Genomic DNA, 18,373 nt, shown 5'->3' with positions numbered 1-18,373 from the left:
TCGACTCTCTCGGGAAGGGGTGAGAGCGATCTATGTGCTCCATATGCGTACCTACATAAGTGTAGTATGTAAGCCACTCCTGCCGAGCTGCTCTCCCCGATTATTATACCGCTGTGTATTCGTTCGATCATGTATGAAGCCAAGCTCATGATCGAGGACTCTCTCTGTGTGCCCGGCACAGATTTGGCATGGAAAACTTCTTGCCTGTACACTTGGGGACAATGAATCTAAGACGGCTAATTTTTTATACCAGACCGTTACGTTGGCAACGCAGAGAAACCTACAGCGCCACAGTCGGCCGAGCGCGAAACTAACTCAATCTCAATAAACGTATCATGACCCATGATCGTTGAATCTAACTTTAAAATACCGCGGGGATAATGACTTGTTGGATTGACACGTATTTTAAGGTTAGATTCGACGGTCATGGGTTATGATACGTTTATTGAGATTGAGTTAGTTTCGCGCTCGGCCGACTGTGGCGCTGTAGGTTTCTCTGCATTGCCAACGTAATTGTCTAGTGTAAAAAATTAGCCGTCTCAGATTCGTTGTCCCCAAGTGTACATACAGTGAACGCCATGCGCATCGTGTGCACCTAATTCTACACGGGAGACACATCCTCGTTGTGACAAGGCTTATATCTCCTCATATATCCTCGTTAACTAGAATATCGCAGCATACGCAGCCTCGCATTGATTGAAAAACAGAAATTGGACCTGATTAGTAATTATTTTCCCATCTTATAAATGTGTTGTTCTCAATTTCTTGACCGCATTGGAATATTTCGCTATAAGATAATCGGAAAGGTGATTCATGTCGCTTTCATTTGATGCTTGTGTTTTTGATATTTCAATAGCGGGTCAGCAAGGCATGCGAATTTTTAAACAAAATCGCGGGTTGAGGCAAGTTCGTCACAAGTGACGATAATTTCCCGAGTCCGAGTGAAGTTTTTCGGGATTTTCGGAATCTGAGTAGAATTTTTCACGTTATTTCGTGTTTTCGGGGTCTAGGTCGACTGGTTCGTGGTTTCCAGGAAAAAAGATTCATTGCTTAATAATATACATTGAAGACCCGAGTTTCTCACATGAAAACAAAAACAAGAAAACCAAGGAGCGAAAAAAAAATTATTCATAATTTTTTATTAGTTTTCGTCGTTTAAATACCTACTCAGACTTGCTTTGGAACAGCCACAAACTTTCTCTAGGTGGGCAAAGGATGCATCTACAGTCCCTATATCCGAATTGAATGAAATTTTGATTAAAAAAAAAATTCTAAAAATCGGAGAGTAACAAGTGTGACAACTAGCACCGGTCTCTCCTACCGCGGACTTTCAGCGAAGAAAGGAAACGCGATTCGTGACGATCGCAGACTTTTACCGTGCTCGTATGGTTGCAGTGCCGACCGGACGACGAGGTGTTTGCGCAGCTGATCCGAGTTCGTGATCTCTAGGGATATGTTGAAGGATTCAAAAGTTGAAAGTGAAAGTACACCGCAGCTAGGGAAGTTGCTCTGTTGAAGACCAGTTATTCAGAAATATCCTATCGTTGCAGGTTTACTGATTTTTTGACACTGTAGATGATATTTACCAACCAAACGAAACGACGAATTTTAAGAAACATTCGACAAGTATTTCGAAATATTTTTTTGGAATGAGGAATTATATAAACCTTGTGTTATTTCGGTTTTTTTTTTTTTGTTCTTTTCGTGTCAATAGAACAGAAAATACATGACTTACAATTTATTCACCTCTTTATCTCCGACAGTTGAAACATTTTAAACGTAGTAAGAAGATCCGTGTATGAGCGATGAAAATCATTAATGTGACTAAGCAACGTGATATTGCATTGCTCATTTCGGTGCAAAATATGACTGCGAAAATTGGCCAATTAGAATTATAATCGTATAATTCATACCTACTGAAGTATCGTTGAGAATAATTACTGGTCTGAAGAAATAACGATGGATTCTTTACGAAGCCTCTGTTTTATTCGCTCCATGTTATTGCCGACATCGGTTTACTCCTTGGTTCATATAGAACAAAATTGTTCAACCTTGACAGGTGAGACAGGTGTGCTAAATGATAAAGGAAGACGTTTGGGCAATGTGTATCGTCCCGCTCTACACCGCTTCTTTCTTCCTCCTCCTTCTGCGCCTGCACCTCAAGTTGTACGGACTACATATATCAATATTTTCTTAGGTAAATAAAATCATGCATGAAGATCCATGTGTTTGCAGGTAGATAAATATCGCAAATGCGTGTATAGATGTGAAGTTGTATGCGTTCCATAACACGAGAGGTTTGGTAACTTATTTGGCAAATGGATAAGATAAGAGTAATTGATTTTGAGTAAAATTTCTCTTCTATTGCCGGAATTATCAGTTGGCAAATAGCACGCGGTGCGATATTTGAGGATGGATATAGAAACTAGCCTTGGAATAAAAGTTCTACCGGTGAACCGACGCCAACCCGTCGATCCGGCTTTCAAACATATCGGAAACTCAAGGTTTTACAATGTCGAAATGTTCTGGCTGTCCAGTAATCAGCAGATAAAATTACCACAGAAAGAATGAGCTTGGTTTAAGTTGCATGGTCCGAAGATTTGCCCGTTTTTCTCAAATGAAATTCGGTTTTGACCACAATGATTTTGTTCCAATAAGGTCTTTTACCCTCGAATCAATAACGTAACCTGAATCCTAGTTACCCGAGTTTGGAACTGATCAATGGGTTTCAGGTGGCGATTGTCTGACGCTAAGTGCCAGGTGCGTGTGAACGTAAACTGCACGAGCGGCAGAGATATATTATAGACGCAGTAAATAGAAATGGTAAAATGAAACGGTGTTTTATGGACTCGGTTGTACAAACAACGAACGAAGATAAATCTTTACAGCTCAACAACGCTGCTGTTTTACAGCCATAGGTTACATACGTCCCAACCGATAAGGGTATCCATCACCTCATTCTGGCGCAATCCGCACCCTTTCGACATACTCAGATTATCGACGATGGCGTGGCTGCTTCCCCTGCATATTTCTTGTTCATTCGAGATAACGTTTCGCCATCTATTTTGTCAGTTGTTTCGTGAAATCGTGAGTTATTCTCATTGTCAGATATAAGAGAGGAAGTTTTCCTCGACTGGATTGACGAGATTAAAATTCTTCCGAACGACACTGGATCATCAATTTTCAAATTCTCGTCCCACGTTGCACGAAATAAACCTATGATTTTTCACACTCGTGATCTGTTCGAAACGTTACTGACTTACAATTTCTTTACTACTTCTTTACTATGAATATATCAGTCTCCAGGTATTTGGTGAAATGCCCTTACGGTATATCGGAGAAAAATTTCGAACCTGGAGACCTTCGGGTTTTTAGGAAATTACATCTTCATTGTCGCAGTTGTTATAAAACTTTCGTTTTTAAAAAGTTACCGAGTTTCCTTAATTGAACGTATAAAATTTTCCATTTACCTATAGTCAGTATACAGTCCATGAATATTCCACCTCCTGCCATCCGCAGAACATGGTTCTAAGTACACGATAAAAACTATGCTTGAAGGTACGACCAGAATATTTATGACACGTTTTACTTTTTCGTTTTAGAAAATAGTCACTTTGCCTCTATATTTTCTCGTTACTGTTGCAGTAATTTGATATCGTATCGATAAAAAGAATGATGTAACTCAACTGAAAAGTCACCAAATAGTAACAAGTGCCACATTTTCGTTTAGTTTCAACAACATTCCAACGTTATTATTCAATCCTCATTTTCCTATTCAACTTCACAGTAAACCCCAACAGAATGACATTTCTCCCCGCGTGTTTTGGGCAGGACAGGGAGTTGGAGATGGTCATTGGTCAAAGTGATGTCAAAACCGGCATCCGTAAATCCCACGAAATGTTCGTTTGAATTCGAAGGCCTCCATATACCATCCGTAATAACCCATGCCCGCATGCGTGTCGTTGGAGAGAAAGAAGTGCGAGTAGCGATCATCGGAGGGAAGAGAAACCAGAGAACGGACAGTTGGAGGGTACCAACGTGTTCGGTGAACCCCTGGGCTGAGATGGTACGGGAATGGCAGGCAGGGTGAGGGTGCGGAGGGTTCAGACGAGGTCAGGTCACGGGAATGGCGAGCGGTCGATACCCCCGCTACTCGATCCACGGCGTGGGAGAACACCCTGCGTTCTGCGTTCTGCGTTCCGTTTCCAAATGCATGTGAGCGAGGTTGTGTAAGTGCTGTACGCATCACTGGTGTATGCACCGTCCGGGAGAAATAATTGAAAAGGGCGTTGCGAGAGGGCGGAGGAAGTAAATGAGGAGATCCTTCTTAACGGACAATTTCAACTTCGTCTGCACACTCCTGCTGCAGACGTATCGCTTCGTAAAACGACGATGACACCGAGACACAATGTTCCTTGGAAGTGGTAGTCATGCGGGACCGTCGGTTAGGAAAACGTTGAACAACGCACATTCCTCGAATCATTTGGCTGGAGAAGCGAAAGAGTGAAGTACTGTCATGTTACAGCAAAGTATGAAGTAACGTTGCATAATTTGACACTGAAATCAACTCCCTATAGTTTCTTAATTTTTTTTTTTTTTATTCCAACAGTGTCCTCTTCTTCCATATAACTTCGAGGATAGAATTTCTCAGGAATTTGAACTATGCTTCGGCCAAATAATACGAATGCCGTACCTACTCTTGGGTCGTTACGAGGATTCCAGCGCTCGATGTAACTTTCGTCAGTTCCGATTTCAGTTTAAATTTTAGATAGAAAGTATATGCGGTGTGTTGGAAAATCTGTAGTGTAAATCTAGAGATATCTTCAACTTCAATTCACGGTTTCCCTAACGCAAAATAGGATATTTTCATCGATGTTGGACAACATAACATCAAGACACAGATCAAGTTCACCAGAATGTTCTTGCCTCAAATTGTACCCTTCGATTCTGTAAGACATTAATCATAAAATATCGATATCGCGATGAAACTGTAACTTGACAACACGACCTTAACCAATATTCAAAAGCAGCGATGCCCATCAATAAAAAAAACCCTGTCAAATCTCGCCGAGCTTCGGCAATACTTTCACAGCGTCATCATTGGAATGAAACTGTACTGCATCATCTCATTTGAAGGGTCCAGGGTAAGAACCACTTTAGTCCGCTCAGAATTGATTTAGAAAAAAACGAGTCCATTCGAAATCGATACTTGCGCCAGATTTTTCGTGGACCGATGCTGGTATTCCCATTCAACATTGGTCATTTTATGAAAATAGTCTCTCTAATGCCACCAACAATATCATCACTGACTCGTTTTCGATCCAAGAATACGGACTCGATCGGTTGTTCCCTTGGGCTGTTAATTCGAATGAAGTTCATGGTGTTTGGTTGTATCGTAGGCTTCGAGATATCTCGCGTAGAAATTTGTCGTAACATTATTCTCACGTCAGCCTAATATTTTCTCTCAAAGCACAACCCTAGCTTGATCCACGTGTGTCGTCGTACACGCGCAGGGTCCAAGGCTCAATTTTACATGTATATCCGTGTGGCTTGCTCATGCGCGAGGTTGCTCACCGAAGCCGACTGCTTCCCCTTGAACGGTTTCGGGCTCGCACCACTCTCCACGGCCTTGCCCTGCGGCCCACGTGACGGTTCTGGAAAATCAGAGTCGGCACGTGCACGCGGTCCTTCCCTCGGCCCTTCTTCCCTCTCGGGAACTCCTCCTCTGCCCCTCGTTCTCCTCCCTCTCAGCTCCGAGTCCACGACTCACGGCCTTGCTTCATCGACGCCATTTTGCCACTTTTCCCCACCAAAAGCCGCCATCCCTTCGCCCCCTTCGAGCCGCAGCCAAGGTGGAACTGCAGGGCATTTATATGATCGGAAGGCTTAAAGGGACCGGGCGAATTCACTCTGACGAATTGGGACAACCGAGATTCAACGTTGGCGTTGTTCTTTCAAGACACTCAATCGTAATGTTCTGACTTGGAATAAATGAGTTTGTGACAATGAGTGGAGTGTTACCAGTTTTTTCAGACCTGTTTTAGTTTAGTCATCGTCACAGATTCGTAAATCTTTTTCCTCACATGTCGATTACTCTCTTTTGGAAGAGCCGTTGATCTCAAAAGCAGATCAACTTCGAGCAATGCGATGAAAGCGTAAGTTTAATTAAAAGTTGTCATTTGTTCATTTTCATAGATCGTTGACTGCATCGATGAATCGAAAATGAATTGAAACTCATGCTGATCCCTTTAATGAGGATCCATATTCGTCAAATTCAGCGTAGATGGCACCAATGTTCTAGGCGTACGACAGGTTGTAATAAAATGAGGTAATGTTGACTGACGACTATACATATGGTATCGATCATGAATATATCTAAGGCAATATTTATGCAATAATAAAAATTTACTTACGTTTTTCACAATTTAGCGATGCGTAAATTGTCCATTACGAAGAGAAGTGACTGATTTGATAAGTAATTCGTTGAAGTAAATGTTATTCAATCATGAAAAGTAAATTTCATAATTAAATTCTCCCGCCTCTGTGAAAACGATAACAGTGCTGTCCTCAACTACGCCATGATCCCAATGAAGACCCCTATTAGAGTGCATCAATTTATGTAGTGACCTTAAGATCTATGTTAAATGTCTGCAACATGGAATTGGATGCAATTTGACAGCTGGCAAGTAGCGTTGATACCGAATATCGGCCAAATACAACTTCACGGAAGAATTATACCATAAAGATAAGAAACCACATTAGACGTTAGGCGAGAGGTATGAAGAGACAGATAGAAAGAGTATTTCCAGCCCTCGAAGAGCGTTTAAAAATTTCCTTGAGGAAGATTGTTACAAAAATTGCGTTTAAACCTAGTCAAAAGTTGGTAAAAATTGAATCAATTTAATGTTCGTTATCCTGCAAAGTATTCCGAGGTACCTTTTAGTCCGCTAAAAGTACTCTGAGTAAATTTGTCCGTTGCATAAAGTATCTTTAAAAAAGAACCAACGGTTAATGAAATTGGACCGTACTTTGTTACCTCGTACCTGGCGTCTATAACAGCCATAATTGGATCAAACGATGCAGAGGTACGCGGGTGGACGTAACAAGAATGGTGTAAGCGGTGGGACGAGTTTGAAGTTGAACTTTCCGAGGCGATGGATTCCGGTCAAGGCGTTCGAAGTTCAAACTGGCCCCCAGCTCGTTCTGGCCTTTGCACAATGCCGCGACTTGGACTGAAGCATGTCTCTGTGTGTATATACCAGCATTGTGAAAATTATATCCAGTATTCGCAGATGAGTTTCAAGTAGTTCAACGGGTTGAATTTGGCAAATGGAAGCATGATCGACATTCAATGATCGAAGTAAGTGATCAATTATTATACGATTAACGTGAAGAAGCACATTGATACACACATCTGCTCACTGAGCGTTATTTGATTAGGTGATTTCGAATCCAAGCAGAAGACAATGCGTGATTTTCGAGTGGCAATGACAACGATGCGAACAACAATAAAGCGGCATTAAGGATTCGCAATTTCCATACAAATGAGCCATACGTACAGTGTGCTGATTCGAATATAATCTGCAGTATACAGTTACAACAATCGCCCGAGTGATTCACCCGGAAACGTAACACCGCGGGATGGCTGATCTTGTTTTTAACTCGTTTCAGGTCAGCGGTTGCAGGAAGAATTCACGGCCAGAAATTTCTGCTCGAAATAATAACGAATGCATGCGTAAAACACACCGCGGATGTACGGCACGTAACGTTGCATACAACCGGGTTTGAGAAATAATTTTCCACCGCTGACGTCAGATTATTTGATTATACCACGCGTTGGTATTTGTTGTTATCTTGAAAATACAACGACGTCAGCAGTGTTAAGTCAAGAGAGTTATCGAGGTTTTAGTAATAGCATTTGTCCACTTTTCATTTGTGGACATATTTTGTTCGTGACCTTCCCTGTGTACAGGTCTTATATGTAATATACCAGAATCGGACCCGACGAGTTGTTGAGGATAAATAAAAAATGATGAAAATATTTCACACAATACCGGCTTTGAGCCGACTTCAATCGCATGCGCACATCTGTTTATTATACAAATCCGGTGTCGATTTACATTTCACCTTGTACCTCTGGATGCGTACTTAGTCGTACAAATTAATATACTCTGCTACGTATAGCTTTTGCTTTAAACCTTGTAATGTTTATAACAGTGGCAGTAGCTGAACTTACGGAAAAAAAACTTTCCAAACCGTGAGGCCGTAATTACAATAATTACATAAGTGTGATTGGTGAGATCAGTTTTCCTAGATTTGTGTTACAACTGTAATGTACAAACACATGAAGCACACTCTAATTCGAGAATTATAACGATTGAGAGGGGAGGGGGCTTCGCCGTTACAAAATAATATCCATTTTTAGGTGTTTTTTTTTTTTTTTTTTTTTCAAAGAAAATGAAAACACTTGGAACCATTTTTAGTTTTGGAGCTTTCGCTACTTATATGCGCCATGCAGCCATTTTGTTATTAATATCAATGAAAAAATTCTAAAATGTTTTTGAAACTATAAATAATAAATCCCGCAAACTCAAATTGCTCCAAGTGTTTTCATGTTCTTTAAAAAAAAAAAAGGCCCTGTCAGTCCATTGAAAACCCCAAATTCTAATGACACAAACTTAGTTTTCAATACAACTTGAGGAAAATAAAATTATTGTTCGATTTCTGTAATGCTAATAACAAGATCGTATTGTTTGACCCATTTCGATGGATGCCTGTGATCTCATTTCGTTTGTTAATGGATTCTCTACAAATTACCTGAAATCGATTTTTAATAACGTTGTTAAATTTTCCAATAAAACACAAGGTTATTCAACCCATAATCTTTAATCATTTTCTCACTTGACATTTTTGTGATTAACTGAGGAACCGATGGAAAAATTCACACATCAGGCCGTTTACAAAAAATGCATCGTTTTAATAAAATTTGTTGTACTTCGAATCGCAGCTTTCGAACCATGCGATTAATCGTTATTATTTTGTGGTATTAATTTTTACTTCTAAATCAGATAAAAAAATCAATTAAAAAAATAGAAGAAGATCGAACAAAAAGATCGACTCCTGCAGGTATCACAAAGTAATTGCTAAAAATTATAAATGCACCTGATTAATAACGTTGCAGCTACGAATCGGATACAGATGCAAATTTGCGTCTACTATTCCGGTACGAATTGCCACGTGTCAGTGCAGCTTTGCAAATCTATGCGACGCCTAAAATCACGGTGCAAATTTGATTTCACGCCTCTCGAGCCGCTCGGTGATGCTCCGTTGACTGTCTAAGCATCGCTAATCACACTTCGACGATCAGCTGATAACGCAGCCATTGAACGAATAAAGGATATAAAACTTACCGAGATTTTTCATGACGTTTAATTAACTCAAGTGGGTAAAACTAACTGTGTTTTTGGGCATCGAGATTGAAAAAAATTCATTCAGTGTACAGGGTATTTATTTTTAGAGGGAGAATCGGTTTTATTTTACTCGTCTAGACATTTTTACCGAATTTGACAAATTTCTTTCGTGATAATTTCAAGTTTGGAAGGAAAAAAAAAAAACAAATGGAATTATCCTGACTCAAAATAATCAAGCATTCAGAAATAGTATAAAATATCTGAGTTTGTGATTGTAAGAATGTATGGAAATGAATTTAAAATACACATAACAAGTCACTGAGAAAGATTACAGTTATGAGAATTAACAGGGAACAATTTCAAGATTTTGGTCAAATATAGTCATATAAATTCGAGGACACTTTAAGGACACTTCGCGCAGAATTTTTAGGACCGCTTGACATTCGGATCGCATTACACGACATAAAAAAAACACCCGACTACTACCCAAGCGTGAAGAAATTTTTCGGAAATATTACAAACGAATAAATCAGTGTATTTCCGGCGTATTTTGGTGCGCTGAATAGACGATAATGTTCCCCGATTTTATCCATCACATCAAGATATCAAAGATATCTCGATCAAAAAATGGCATTATTATCTCCCAAACCGCTTCGTAAATCATGGTAGAAAAAAAAACGTCCGTTACGTGTCGTGACCTACAGAATGACATACTGCTTGGAGAACAAAAAAAAAAAAAAATTTATCACGTCTGAAAACAGCCATAAATAAAAATAAAAACCAAAAAAATGTTTCACACCCAAGATAATTTCAATGCGACAAGGGTGTTTTCATAATTTTCATTAAACAAGTGATATAATTTGATATAAGAAAAAATATTCAACCCCTAGTATCATTAAATTGTACGTAACGTGCCAAAGTATACCAGGACTCAAATTGTTGTTCCTGTCAAATGAAAATAGCTATTCCTAGAATTTTTCCAAGTTAATTATGCGCGTATTTACCGGTTGTATGTAGTAACAGGCGGCACCGCGTGCACGTGTAAGCCTGAAGGCGGACGCGTTGTATGTGTGTAACATACCTCTAGATAAGGCTGAGCGCGGTGGATCGTGTAAGGTCAGGCAGCGAGGCATGGGCATCTTGGGTCACGTGGGACACGTGGATACTCGGGTATCTGGCATGTAGTCAGGCGCACCGAGTGCCACGTTATACGCAGATGGCCAAGCCATGTCCTTGCCTCGCGGCTTTCCGGCCAATTCTCGCGAGCTAACGTCGCCGACGTCATCGTATGCCGGGACGATCTCTTGAAACTTGAAAATCAACCGCGCATGCGCCGAGTAATTCAATCTCATTGGTCGGCCAAATCTTCCCGCGGCGATATTCTTGTCCGCGACGCAGGCGAGCCAACCTACGCAAAATGTGTACGTTTGAATTTTCAAAGAGCGTAAGCGTTAAGTTCCGACCGTTCTTTGAAGAATCGACTCTCCGACCCGACAACAAATGCTTCCCAAACCTTTCCGAGTCACTGCCTCGATTAGTTGAGATTCTAACCTCGAAAATTCGTATCAACTGCATCGCCGTCAGAAACAGTTTAACGGCTGAAACTCGGGATGGCCAGCCTGCAATGAACAGCCGATAAAACTCGCGCATGCGCTGTTGATTTTCAAGTTTCAAGAGATTCTCCCGGTATGTATTACAATCCAGATTCGGTAGCCTTGTCAAAATTATTCCGGCCGAAATTCGAGAGGGAGATGTTTTTTCGTCTAATATTAATATATCGACCGTGTAAGAACGTGAGAACAAAGTTAACGAAATTTTTACGTTATTTGTTGATTTTTAGAATTTTCTTGTTCTTAGCTCTTCAACCGAAATTACTTAATTTTTGTGCAATACCCAACCCCATATGATTCTCATTTCATTTTCCAAATTTTGGGTAAGCCACAAGTGTGATATGGCAACGACATGTTTTTTGTTCGTTTAAAATTTGGAATGAAATTAATCAGAACAATTTGAATGTTATAAGGGAGCGCAATTAATTTAATTCTCAAAAACATTCAATCCTTTTGCTACACTTTTTCCATAATCTTTATCCAATCCTACTACAATCTATTACTGTAAAGTGAAAGAAGGGGGGAAAAACACGTTTTCCATAACTGGGTAGCTCAAATAAATATCAGTTTTTCTCTGCAGTTTAAAATTAATCTCACGAAAATATAGCTAAAGAACATTATTACGTTTTTGAATTTTTCAGTCCACTTATTGTTCAATTGATATCCCGTCGATTATTTTTCTAAGACTATGTTTTCGTATTTAACTTAAACTTGCGTTGAACTTGAATATATTTTAGTTTCAAACGAAAGGAAATAGAATAAAAAATGCGCAGTCGGAATTCGTACGCGAGTAAAATGAAATGAGCTGGTCATGTAATCGGAAGGAATTTTAAGCACGCCAAGAAATTGGTTGGAATGTCTTGTCACACACAGTGACGTGAGATTGAAGAGGAATAAAGAGAGGCTCAGAAAAATGTTGTGAAAAGAAAAATAGAAACGGTGAATCGATTAAACCGAGGTGTAGGATTTTTAGCTCGTGCCAAGATTCAAGGATACTTGTCTATAAGACCAGTAAATAACCATGTAGATAGTTTTTTTTTTTTTTTTTTAGTATGAATCCACAAACTTGATTTAATGGTAATTCGATGATGACGCCGAATGGAATGGTGATAATGATTTTACAATCAACCCCCTAGAGAATGATAAAAGAAAAGGGTAAAACCGTTCAATTCGGAACCTAATAACTTTGTCAAAAAATATGTTAAACAAAAGTTGTTGGGAAACACAAAAAAAAAACAAAAAAAACCTAGAAAAGTGTCCTACGTTCATCTTCGTATCTTCAAAAATAGGGGAGGAAAAAAAAAAACGAAAAAACCTTAAAGTTTTCATTCAAAGCTATAAATTTTCAATCGGTTTTTTCTATTTTATTTTTGAAGATACGAAGATGAACATAGAATACGTTTTTGTGTTGTGTTTTTTTTTTTTTTTTGTTTGTTTTTTGTCCCCAACAACTTTTGTTGATAAAGTTATTATGTTCTGAATTAGACGGTTTAACCCTTTTTTTTATAACTATCTCGGTGGTTGATTGCAAAAATGTTATCAACGTTCGATTTAGCGTCATCGAATCGTCGTCAGATCAAGTTTCCGGATTGATATGCCTAAAAAGTACTATCTTTAGATTTTTTTCTTGGCCTAGTTTCAGATATTGTCGATCGGGAAACGAATGTTGTGAAAACAGCAGAGTCGTTACGATCAAACTTGTGTTCCAAAATTTCATCTGAATCCTTTGAACACGCCGACGCAGCTTCTCGAAACTAGAAACTAGAAACTAGCTACGTATGCAGCTCGTTTTGCAGAAAACGTAAAACCATATTCAGTCCGCGGAAGCTTTCAGAATTATTAGGAAACTGTATAATACGAAAACCGTTTCCGAGTTTCAATACAGTTTACGTATACCAATTTCATTTATGTCCCAGTAAATCGCGATCGCGAAATTCCATGAATTTTTCAGGTTTTCCAGACAAAAATCTCATAATTTTCCATGAACAATTTGAATGAACCGGTTTTACAAAATATAGATAAAAAAAAATACATGTTTTCCATATAATTTATTTTTTTATGAAAGTACGAACTGTCACTTGGATCACACGGTCCAATTTAGTCAACGTGCACAATCAGTTTGTAAGGTAACATTTGGGAATATTCAAATTTCGAAGAGAACCTTCCGGCGAAGGTAAAACAAATTTGTATTCGATGTAATTTATCTAAAGCTTGAAAAAATTGCGGAACGTATTTTTACGAAAAGAAAAAAATGTAGTGAACGATTCCCTGACTTTCCGCAAAAACTCCTGACATTTACTTGATTGTTCCGGAATTTCAGAATTCCATGACATTTCCAGATTTTTAAAAATTCCCTGACCACTTCATGGTTAAATGCTAAAAATTGTTCGCAAACCTTTGCTAATCGTTAAATTTTCGTTTTCATTGCGTATTATTCGGGATGATTTGAAAATTACGAGAATATCTCAAATTTTGATGAAAATCATATTCACGTTAGAGATGTACGACGATTTCCAAATTCTTTTTTCCTTACTTTCATCAAAGCTAGCTGACGAAAATTTCTATAAGGGTTGATGATGATAATACGCGAAAAGTGATGCCAAAAATTGACAACGTTCTCGTAGAAAAGCCTCGAGAAGCTCGACGAACAGTTTCGTTTCGCAAACGCGAATTTCATTGCGATAATCCGGAGCGTTCGGTCACTTGGGACAACGAATTTAAATCCAAGGACAGGGGAGCTGAAAATTGCACGCTTATCGGTTGGCGTCTAGAGAGACGGGACTGACTTCGTCGTCTAGCTTGGCTTAAGCAAAATGAATTAGGTTACGGAAATAACTTACACGTTGCCTGTGCGAGTCTAAAAAATACAATATCAAATTCGTATAGACTGTAACGACTCGTCACTCTCTGTTGCTTTAAAATTTACAAAAACAAATAAAAAATGATGTTTTTTAAACTCGAAAAGTGTTGGTCAAAACAAAACCACTGTAAAACAATGCTTTAAAAAGTGTCATTGACGTTGATTTAGTTACGATACTAAAGTTTAACTAAAAACGCCTCATTACTTATCTACAATATCGAATCAATCACATTTTCACACCATTTTGTATTATTTTTATGTTTGACTAACTTGTCACATTCGTTTTTTTTTTTTGTTTTTTCTTTGTGTTTTTTTTTAACAACAGTAAAATAATGATAACTCTCTTTGACATTGTTAACGAATCAGGACGTTTAAATTTGAAATTCAGTATTCAACATTTTTTCTTTTTGGATCACAGTGTTATTTCTTAATAAAATTTACGTTAATTAGATCGAGCCGCATTATCTTTGAACCTTTGGATTACATCACTAATTTTCTTCGAACTTATCTTTCAACCTAACAGCAGTTAAAACAGGATGTTTGTATGACCTGATTGACACTTGCCGCGATAGGAAATAATTGACGAATTAACTACAGAGGAAAATCCCCGGAATGAAAGAATTCCTTTCAGTCAGAGACGATCAAGCTTCCTTTCCTTGAGATCATTTCCTGAAATTCAAAATCAACTCTGTGTGTCCGCTTTAAAATTTCCTCCGAATTTTCCTCCGATGTTTCATTATCTATCCGATTGTGTTCATCGGTTTTACCAAATTCGACGTTTTCGTTTCACGTCGAGACCTACGTGCTTTACTCCAGGAAAAGCAGAACAAGATTACCATGACCGACGTTGAGGAGAATTGATGGAAACTATTGATTCTTCAGCCTGATCCAATGATCCGTGGTTATTGATGAGCTGCGTCGTTTCATTAGCGGTGTAATTCTACTTTTTTTATCCCCTCCGATCTTCAGATCTGCCTTGATTAATTACGCTATACACGCGCTTAACTTGGTAGAATGTAAGATATTTACACAAGAGAGAATGCTAATAATTCTAACGCGTGTAATCATCCACTATGTGTTGCAGAAAATTCAATTCAATACAATTCTGGCGTACAATTTTCGACAAATTGAGAGAATGATTTTAACCATATAGTTAATCTGTATTACGGGACTTTTGATACCGAGATTTTATTCTCTTTACTAATATATACGATTCTAAATCATAAGCTTTCAAAGTATTAGCTTGTAAATCAGATATTTACAATCGCATAAATAACATTTCAAATCTCGACTTGTATTCAGGTTTGAATATGAAATAAATTTTTTTGAATCATCCTCTGTGCTTTGTTTTCCCGATTCTGCGTACATTATTTATGATTTTCGTTTTCTACAGGGAAAAAAAAAACTCATCTACTGAGCTTTCATTTTCTTCGACATTCGTAGCTTCGATTTGACACACAGACCGCTGTATTGATTTTTTCGGATCAAAAACTTTTCGCTGTACTCCGCCTCGGATTATCGACGAGATTGAAGTTGAACCGCAAGGTTTGTATAAAGAAAAATCACTTTTTGTCAGGAAACCGAAAACAAGCGATTTTTCTAGAATTTTTCATGAAGAGAGATTTGAATTTATTAATATAAAAATTTATATATATATATTGGGGTAAGATTGAACTTGATTTCTAAAAATAATGATTTTTAAATCTGTTATAGCCGATCTCTGAGAGTACTTGTAAAAAAAAGACCTCTTGAGGTAAGATATTTTTTGACTGGATCATTCGAAATGAAAAAAAAAAAGAATATTTAGTTAATACAAGGTATTATCTGATCTTTGATCGAAGGAATAAGCAAAATATTAATTTATAACAAAACGGCGGCTTTACAAAAAAAAATTTCGCCTCAATTTGTTTGTAAAATGGAAAATATTTATCTGTGAGAAAAACCGTTCGATCAAGGACTGAAAAATATATTCATAAAGCTTGTGTGAAAAACGCGTTCCAAGTTTCAAAAGCACTTTCAAACGCTCCGGGGCGTTTTTGCAAATGCGCGCGTAACTTCGAGACCATTTATCGGATCGAGATGAAATTTTCCGTGTATATTCTTGAACACATAACGTTCGTAACGAGGATGAATTAAAAAAAAAAAAAACATAGATTTTTGGAAAACCCTGAAAAATTTATCCGTCAAATTGCATCAACTTTAGGAATTTCAACTTGGCGATTATTGTAACTTCGGTTTAACGATTCTCCACATTTCGTCCCCCATGCGGCCGACCTTGAATAACACCGGGTCGATTCAAGACGTACCGACGTATCGGCGACGTCTCTGTTCGTCCTTTCGTCCGAGTAGACTGAAATAACTCGCGGAGGCTGTCGCGATTCGATTTCGTTCGTGAGGCTTTTGCGCGTGTATTTGCACGCTGCTTACCCTTCAGCGATTGATTGGCTCCGATTACTCGCAATTCCCAATCTCTATACCTACTCTGTATAGTTACTCTGTATATTCGTCCAAGTGAAAACCACGTCATGCCCTAACGATGCTTAGTGTTTGCACAAACGGTAAAAGAAAAATATTACTAACAATAGTGCTTGCGCAAAAATAAGACGTCAAGATTTTTATATTATAAGATTCAATTTTGCAGACTGGATGTAAATATTGTAAAATATTGTTGAAATGTTGTCTTAAGATGTTCAATATTTTATTTTTAAAATTGTATTCAAGATTCAGATACTGCGTTTAATCTTTTGAGTCACACGTTATTGTGCTTAGTCGACTTTTGTAACAATATAGTGTTCTGTGAATTTCGCGTTCACTGATTAGAATCTGAAATCGGGTTTAAAAAATTTGAGAAGTCAATAAATTTTGCTAATGTTGTTCCGAGATAACCATAAATTATTTATTCTTTACTCAAGATCTTCGTTTAAAATATTGTTCGTTTTTTCCACGATAAAAAATAAAAACCGAGACTAAAATCGACCTACGGATATTTGCAGCCCCGAAGTATCGTACCGACATGTTTTTGTAAAGGCCAGTAAGTTGGCTCGTGTGAGATTCGAGGTTTCCTGCCATGTGGGAAAATTAATTATACCTGTTGTAAAACGCAATCAAGGATAGTTTCACGCAAATGGAAGTATACCTACGTGATGAACAGCTCTTGGTGGAATTAGACTGCGATATGAGTACACCAACCTTGTATTTTGTAACTCGCATAGCACACTGTACAAAATCGTACGTCTACAGTGAAAAAACGTGTTAGAATATGAAGAAACTGATAAATTGATTGAATATCTCAATTACTCAACAATTAGTATTTAAATCAGCGTCTCTGTAAAGTCGTTCTTTTATTTCGCATCGATGTTTATCGTACATCCTTGAATCAGGAACACCGTACAGGTACATACTAAACTTTCCTATAATTTTCGACTTGTTTCAAACCCATTTTGGAATCGATTAACGTTTATACACACAGAAATAGCGATTGAATAAATAAATAGGTGAATAAAGAATGCAATGAATATAATGTGTATCGTATATTATAAGTGAATGAACAAAATGTATATTACTTACGGAGAGACATATCGCTTTCTATCAGACAACAAGGCCTGAGGACGACTCAAACAAAGCGTATCTGAAATCAAACGTAATAAAGAATAGGTAAAAAATGAACTCAAAATTAAACCACCGAAATACATGTGTGGAGGGTTGATCATCGTGTCATTTTTATTTTTTTTTTTCTTTCTTATGTACCTACATTGTTGCGTGAGAATGAAAGAGCATGGACTAAAAATTATTTATTTACATGTAACAACGCAATAGTCAATTTTACACACTGTATTGATAATTGTTAGCAAATAATATTGAATTCATGTACAGTGTGTTCTTTCTCATCCTTCCATTTCTCACGATGCACTTTTGCCGGAAACGAGAGATAAAGGTATCGTCCGTACATACGGCACTAAACGATCATCGTGATCGTCAAGTTTCGTCGATTAATAGTCAATAACGGGATGGATAATCGTTCGATTGTAGAAAACTAGAGAATGAAGCGAGTGCGGTATCATTGGGTGCGTGTTTCGAAACCTGAAAGGTCTCGAGAATTTCCCGCGATCCGAATATCGTGCCTGTGGTATCCGCGCCTAGAAGGACATGACTTTCTAGTATCCAGTAACATAACCTATTAAACTAGTTTCATTCGTTCGTCACGGTTTTGTTGAACGAGTTGTTAAAACTTGAGCCGTGATTCGAGAGGAGCGAATTTATGGATTCAATTACTCCGTCTGGTTTCCTTGATTGACCTGCTACGGTGTTGGGACACACACGTTTCGTGTTTGTGATATCTAGGCGGACTGCAAGCTGGACAGTCGTCTGAGGGACAAAGGGAAGGAAAGGGAAGGCAGGGAAAGGAAAGGAAAGGAAACAAGGGGCTGAACGCCACAAGGAAGGGATAAAGAAGCCGAAGCGAGAGCGACTAGAGAAAGCGTCTTCACACACGC

General features: G+C 38.2%; 2 protein-coding genes across 4 annotated transcripts in view; both read right to left on the bottom strand.

The window, feature by feature from the left end:
• Positions 1-17,502, bottom strand: part of LOC124181333 (protein roadkill) — a 64,776-nt gene extending 47,274 nt beyond the window's left edge. Inside the window, exon 1 of the mRNA XM_046567807.1 lies at positions 17,448-17,502. The gene's annotated coding sequence lies outside the window, so the exon portion shown is untranslated. The remainder of the gene's footprint in view (positions 1-17,447) is intronic.
• Positions 1-18,373, bottom strand: part of LOC124181332 (origin recognition complex subunit 2) — a 140,067-nt gene that overhangs the window by 31,224 nt on the left and 90,470 nt on the right. For all 3 annotated transcript variants that reach the window (XM_046567804.1, XM_046567806.1, XM_046567805.1), the window contains exon 11: positions 17,448-17,508. The gene's annotated coding sequence lies outside the window, so the exon portion shown is untranslated. Of the gene's footprint in view, positions 1-17,447; positions 17,509-18,373 lie in introns of those variants that run through there.

This window comes from Neodiprion fabricii, chromosome 4 (assembly GCF_021155785.1).
Source record: "Neodiprion fabricii isolate iyNeoFabr1 chromosome 4, iyNeoFabr1.1, whole genome shotgun sequence".
Lineage (NCBI taxonomy): Eukaryota > Metazoa > Arthropoda > Insecta > Hymenoptera > Diprionidae > Neodiprion > Neodiprion fabricii.
This window is presented reverse-complemented; position numbering and strand designations above follow the sequence as displayed.